The following is a 7793-nucleotide window of genomic DNA, read 5'->3' as shown; positions in this document are numbered from 1 at the left end:
ACGGCGGCCCGGCCTCGCAGAGCCAGCCCGGCAAAAAGTGCTTTTTTTTTTTTTTTTTTGGTAACATTTTGTTAGAAAACAGGCAATATCAAACAGATTTAAAAATGACCCCACTTGAGGCCTCACAAAGGGCCAACAAGTGCGTGCTGGAAGACAGATGTGCAGCAACTCGAGCACAGGTTTCTATCCCGCTTCCACGTGAACGGGAAACTGGGCCTGCTCTCGCTCCCAAAGGCGAGCTCAGTTTGGCCTAACTGCGCGCTGTCGCTGGAGGGTGCAGGTTTCTTCCTGTACAGCGCTCCCTAATTCTCACATAAAACTCCCTCTTGTGCAAGAGCAAAGTTTGCTCTGCCGCAACTCTTTATTTCTCAAACGCAGGGGTGGCTAACCTGCCGGGCAAGTGTCATGGGCAGCATGCGTGACAAACATGGCAGATCAGGGAGCAGACGGGCAGCACATCACACACAGGGTGGGGAGCACAAGGCAGAGTGGTAGCTTGGTTAGAGAGCATGGGATAGGGAGCAGAAAGCAGAGCAGTAGATCAGGTGTGGGAAAGGAGATTGGAGTGGTACTTGGGCATACCAACCCCTGTGCTTTAGTGCAGTAGACTTTTACTGTGCATTAAAACATCACGTAAATGAACTGACAGCCTACTGCACATTAACTGTCACTAAAAGTGTGCAAATGCACTACTGTGCAATAGCACAGCGTAACGCGCATTAATTTAGCACCTCACATTGGAATTTAGTACCTCCATTAGAAAAAGCACATTAATGCACGTATAGGACATGCACCTTGGGAAAGGTACAGGGCTCATTTGTGGCTAGGAAAACTGTGGTGGAAGCATGCATGTCTGTACCTTCCTACTGACAAATTATAAGATCTGCACTGAGACTTACTTTCTTAAATTTAATAACTTTAGCAAATAAAGTATTTTAAAACTAGACTCTCCAAAATCCATGGAGACACAAATAGGTGGTCAGCAGCAGGGTACATGGGTGGTAAAGGAGAGCCCACAAACTTGGCTCATTTTTTTCACCTTACTCTGCATTTAAAGAGCAGTATCCTTAAGTTGGGGGACTGAAAACTGTTTACATCTACTAAAGATCTGGCCTACAGCTTGTATGACAGTTGCAATTTGCATGTTCTTAGAAAACAGTTGCCTTCAGGTAGCTTTGAAATAAATGGGAGAGCTTGGCTTCTGCCTGGCTCAGGTTGTTTGATAGCACCCATCTAAGGTCCACCAAAATTCACCATGGAACCTGTCTGTTCCCACCACTACCTTGGAGTCAAAGAAAAGGGAGTCATACCTTTTTACAGTACTTGGTGCCTTTATGGCTTAAGCTTTCTTTTCTTAATTCTTTAATGATATTTGAACTCCCAGCCTTTTCAGGAATATTGTTCAGTGCTCCAACCCACATAGCTGCAGTTTTAGGGATTTACTCTTCTTTGGGCTTTACATCAATAGGCAGATACTGTACTGATCATTTTGCAGGGACTACAGGCAACCCTGCTAGCAGCTACTTTACTGTTGTCACTAAAGACCAGGAAAAGCACACACCAGCTGCAGAGACTTCCTCAGCCTCACAAGGGGTTTTTAAACGTGAAAGCTGGCTAAAAATGTTTTTTCCAACTATTTAAGTTGGTCTAATAAAAGATATCAGATTCACCCAAAGAAGCTAGTCTGCCTGTGTCTGTCCTTAGACCAACACAGCTACAACCTACACCATTAAAGACCAAATGCACTTTCCACACCGAGGGCTATGTAGATGTGGTGACAATGTTGACACTAATCACCCAGGGATTTCTGCATCTACAATCAATGCCGCTTTGAGAAGCAACCAAGCATCCCAAATTTTCCAGGACAGTTCCAAGTTTCAGAGCTGTGCTCCAGTATCCTCAAACAAACAGGCCTTTTGTTCTGAATCGTAGGGGTGGAGGGAGAGAGAGGGAATAAGGGGTGGAGAATCAGTCCTGATTTGGCTGAGACTTCCCTGCCCCCAGTTCCAGGATGCATTTGTTCTATGGCCAGAATAAGCTGGATTCAGACAAAACTGCACCCAAGCAATTTAGTTCTGCTTTGTCATGGGGTTAATGAACTCATCTGCAGTGCTACAGCACAGGCAGCTATACTAACTGGAACCAGAAGTAGTGTCGAAACTGCTTAAGTTTCTAGGAGGCTTTGGAGAGTCTGGAATTGTATTTCAGCTTTTGCTTCCTGAAAGTTGGTTACTTTGTGACAGGCATGGTAGGTGCCATACAGTATTGTCAACTGCAAGCATTCATAAAACACAAGTCAGGCTTCAAATGTATCCTAAGCTTTTTAAAAAAAATAATATACTGAATAATAAATTGCATGCTTTTAATTTGCCTTCTCTGAAATGCTCTCTTAACCTTCTTGGGTCATGTTACCCAGCTTCCTGTTTACAGCCCAAAGGCAATCCACCTTTTTTTTCCTTTGAGATGGAGAGAGACATTCATCTACAATCAACTCCAGGAGCTAAGATTTTAAGAGAAAGTATCCCAAGGCAAAGGATCAGAAGAGGCTGGGGCTGTTGCTCATATTCACAAAGGGTTGCAAGACACAGAACAGCTGCTTCTGTTAGTACTGGCTGCTTGCTATAGGAAGGTCATATTCCTAACATTACCAAACCAGAAGAGACAGGGAGACTGTGACCACCAGGTCAGAGATCTCTCAGGAATGCATAGCTTTGTGAGGTTATCTGTCCACAAAGTCTCATTTCATACGTCAAGTCCCTACAGACTTGGGGATGTGCAGATGATTCAAGCAATTGTTGCTGCTGCATGTAAGCAAGTATTGGGCTTGCAGGAGCACTGGGCACCCGTTTACAAATGCAAGTAAATGTAAATTAGAAAAATTCCAGCACCAAAGATAACATTCACCATTCGTGCCCTGCCCCCACCCTCCAGGTCAGTTATGAATCACTGTGCATAACAGAGACCCGCAACCATGACCAAGTAAATGATTACTAAGCAGTGAAGTCATACAGCCATGGTAAAACATTGTACTGAACAAAAACAAATACGTAAGCAAGGGTCCAAACCAAATCTGCAAGGCAGCACTTTCTGAACAGTGCACGGATGTTCAAGTGCTTCAGCTCCCACTGGTGGGGCATATAAGGAACTAATTGCCTGTCAAGAATGAGATGGGGGTGAGGGGGCTGGGATGGAGTGCCGCCACCTAACACCCCATGCTGCCGCTGCTCTGTCTTTTGTGAGGAGTGGGGTAGGGGAGCCAAGGCTGGCATCAGCTCCCCCACCCTCTGTCCAGCCCTCGGTGCGGCTTCAGAATCATGGCAGTGCTCCCGTACGCTTGGAGCACTCTGACTGCCTGTTTCTGTCAGCCAATCAGAGTATGAATAAAGTGTTATGGCCAGACAGACTTAGGCTTTTATAATACCAGAATAACTGAACAGATCTGGAATCTCAAAGGGTTTTCAGTGACAGATCCAGAATAAGACTACTGGCCTTTCTGTGGGCTTGCCAATGCAACTGAAGTACCCAGATGCTGAAGGTAGTTAAGCAATGCTGATTCCTCTTTCTCATAATACAACAGTTTACAGTATGGGGCACTAGGGCCCAATCCCAGTGCACAGGGCTGGAAGGGCAGGGTGGAATACCAGAGCTTAATGCCAGCGTGCAGGTCCCGAGGACCCAGTCCTGGCACACAGGGGCAGCATGGGACCACAAGACCTGATCTTGGTGCATGGGGGCAGCAGAGGCCATGTGGAGCCTGACTGGGGTTAGGCAGAAGCAGTGCAGGGCCTGAAGTGGCCCACAAACTGGTACCATGGTGCTCAACTGGCCTGCAGGACAAACATTTGAGTACCACTAGTCTACAATAAATAAATGTACCAAATTTCAAAATAGCAGCAGAAAAGGACACTTGAAATGGTTAAAAATTTTGTAACAGATCTGGTAACCTTCAAAAAAATGATAAAGATAAAAGTTCCACTGTGACATTCCACCTTCTCTCCCCATTCAGCTGAACTGTTTGCAGTGTACTATGTACTATTCAGCCATTAACTGTCTCTACTGCTGTAGAAAATTTTAGACAGAAGGTGGCACTTCGTAAACAGGCAGGACAAAGCCAGAACTTCAACCCCATGGAAGCTCTTCTGCATATTCAGGACTCCCCAAGGGATAAGGTCTAATGGCCACAAACTTCTGGAAAGCCGATTTAGACTGGACGTAAAGAAAAACTCCCTTTACAGTCTGAGTGTCCAGGGTCTGGAACAGACTTCTCCCAGAGGTGGTGCAGGCACCCATTCTGGACTCATTCAAAAGGTGTCTGGATGCACATCTTGCTGGGATCATTTGACCCCAGCAGACTTCCTGCCTATGGCCGGACTCAATGATCTTGCAAGATCACTTCCAGCCCCTAATATCTATGAAATCTATGAAATGTGACAGATCTGTTTTCTTTAATATATTTAAATGACACAATTTTAATCCAAGGAAACATGAAAACTAAATGGCAGTCACTCCATTTTAAGCAATTATATAGCACAAGCCCAATAAGGCTTTATTTTGTAGTTTCTAGATCAGTAAAACAAGGCCCTGAACTCTATGGGAAATGCGTCTAACTGCAGAATATAGCCTCTAGGGCAGTGGCTCTAAACCTTTTTTTGTACCAGGACCCATTTGTAAACATCAGTGGCCACACACACGTATGGGGCAGGGCGTGGATGTGTGGGGCACAGAAGGAGGCTCAAGCAGCCCCTCGCAAGCTGGAACTCTGCCAGCCAGCAAGGTAAAAGCCACTGTTCCCCACATTTTTCTTCTTTAAAGGAGAATCCATTTTTAAAGTTTGTTTGCAACCCTTTCATATATTCTTGCAACCCACTTTTGGGTCACAACCCATGGGTTGAAAAACACTGTTCTAGCGTACTATATGCTGCAGCACAGGGAACCAACTCTCTTCTGCATCTAACAGATAAGGGAAACTGCACAACATGAAACTCCCTCACACTTATAATATAAACCCCAAACTATAATTTAATGTTTCCTCTAAGCACATCCCACCACATTCATGACCCATACAAATGTAGTCAGATTTGACTGCATATTATTTTTCCTAGGTGCACAGATAATAGTTTTGTGGTAGTGAGTGAGGGAGATTTTTGTGTTTTACATATGCTACTTAGATACAAGAAGTACCCAGGGACTGGGACATCTCCCCCACCAGGATTCAGGACAGACTCAGGAGACACTCCGCCAAGCCTAGGGTCAGGGAGGACCAAGTTAGGGAGGGGCTGGACATGTTCAAATCAGCAGGTCCAGACACTCTCCATCCCAGGGTGCTGAGGGAATTGGCAGGGGTCATCACGGGGCCCCTGGCATGGCTTTACGAGCACTCGTGGTGCTCTGGCCAGGTGCCAGAAGACTGGAAGGCCAATGTGGTCCCCATTTTCCAAAAAGGGAGGCGGGAGGACGCAGGTAACTATAGGTCCGTTAGTCTTACTTCAGTCCTGGAGAAGCTCTTTGAGAAAATTATCCAGGAGCACATCTGTAAGAGACCAGCAGGGGGCATGATGCTCAAGGGCAACCAGTATGGGTTTATTAGGGGCAGGTCCTTTCAGACCAACCTGATTGCCTTCTACAATCAGGTCACAAAATCACTGCACACAGGTGTTGCAGTGGATGTAGTCTTTCTGGACTTCAGGAAGGCCTTTGACATCGTCTCCCACCCCATTCTCATTAAACAGCTAGGCAACTGTGGCATTGATGCCTACGCAGTCAGATGGGTCACAAATTGGCTAGGGGGCTGCACCCAGACAGTGGTGGTGGATGGGTCGTATTCAACCTGGAGGGATGTGGGCAGTGGAGTCCCCCAGAGCTTAGTCCTTGGGCCCGCACTGTTCAATTTCTTTATTAGCAACTTGGATGAGGGGGTGAAAAGCACCCTGTTCAAATTCGCTGATGACCACAAGATTCGGGGCGAGGTGGGCACACTAGAAGGGAGGGACAGGATACAACTGGACCAGGACAGATTACAGGGGTGGGTGAATGTGAATATGATGGGATTCAATACTGACAAATGCAGGGTACTACACTTTGGCAGTAAGAACCAGGAGCATACCTATAGGCTGGGGAACTCCCTTCTTGATAGCACAGTGGCAGAAAGAGATCTTGGAGTCATTATCAATTCTAAAATGAACATGGGCTGCCAATGTGAGGACGTGGTCAGTAAGGCTAACCACACCTTGTCATGCATCCACAGATGCATCACGAGCAGGTCCAAGGAGGTGATCCTCCCCCTCTGCGACACTGGTCAGGCCACAGTTGGAGTACTGCATCCAGTTCTGGGCACCACACTTCAGGAGGGATGTGGAAAGCATCAAGAGGGTCCAGAGGAGACCACTCGCATGATCAGGGGGCAGCAGGGCAGGCCCTACGAGCAGAGGCTACAGGACCTGAACCTGTTCAGCTTCCACAAGAGAAGGCTGAGAGGGCACCTGGTGGCTGTCTATAAACTTACCGGGGGGACCAGAGGGGAATGGGTGAGACTTTGTTCCCCCGAGCACCTCCCGGAATAACAAAGAATAACAGTGACAAGTTGATTGAGAGTAGGTTCAGGCTAGACATCAAGAAGCACTACTTCACAGTCAGGGCGGTCAGGATCTGGAACCAGGTTCCAAGGGAAGTGGTGCTGGCTCCTACTTCAGGGGTCTTTAAAAGGAGGCTTGATAATTACTTAGCTGGGGTCATATGAGATTAAACTTACCAGGGGTCATATGAGCCCAGCATTTATTCCTGCCCAGGGCAGGGGGTCCGACTTGATGATCTGCTCAGGTCCCTTCCAACCCTACATTTATGAACCTATGAACTTACTTACCTACTGGAGACAGAAGTTCTTTGTGGACGTGCAGAGACCAGGGCCGTCCCTAGGGAGGGGGAGGAGGCGAATCAGGGCGTCCACCCCAGGCCCCACACTTTGGGGGCCCCCCATGGAGCTGGGCAGAGCAACAGTGGTGCGGAGCTGGGCGGCTGGTGGCTCCACATCCAGCCGCTTGCTACCCCTCCCCACTGCTGCTAATGGTGGTGACAGCTTTTTCGGGTCCAGAGCCCATGGGATTGGAGTGGGAGCGGGGCCAGATATGGGTTCATTTGCCCCAGGCCTCGCACCCTGCTTAGGTCATTTCTGGGAGAGACTGACACTATTGATGGACTGTGCTCTGTCCAAATACATTCCTTAATATGATATTTTTTTCTAAGGGGTTCATCTTGGGTGCATGTGGCACCAAACAATCATAAACAAAATTTCTAGACATACATACTTCAATGCGGGAAGGGGGGGCAAGCACAGAGGTTAATTCATAATTCTCCCGGTATTAAAGATGGAGGTACCATGTATTGCCATATATTGTCCATCTTAAATCTCACGTGAACCAACACTATGTGACCAAGCGTAGGTCAATTAGCATACAGATACCTTGAACATTCCTCTTGTGCGTTTCATTGTAGTATGTGCAAGATTCTCCACTCTCTTAATTAGTGTGTGTGTGGCACAGCAGTGCAGAAATGATGTTACTTCAGGCCACTCTACCTCTCAGCAATTCAGGAACTATTTTTTTACAACCTGATAAAAAAATGTATCTTCCAGGTCAATGGGGATTTATTAGGGGGAGATCATGTCAGACCAACCTGATTGCCTTCTACGATCAGGTCACAAAGGCCATGGATGCAGGTGTCGCGGTGGATGTAGTCTTTCTGGACTTCAGCAAGGCCTTTGACACCGTCTCTCACCCCATCCTAGTTAAAAAACTAGG

The sequence above is a fragment of the Gavialis gangeticus genome, unplaced genomic scaffold, assembly GCF_001723915.1.
Source record: "Gavialis gangeticus isolate Ggan-Ray unplaced genomic scaffold, GavGan_comp1, whole genome shotgun sequence".
NCBI lineage: Eukaryota > Metazoa > Chordata > Crocodylia > Gavialidae > Gavialis > Gavialis gangeticus.
Note: the sequence above shows the minus strand (reverse complement) of the source record.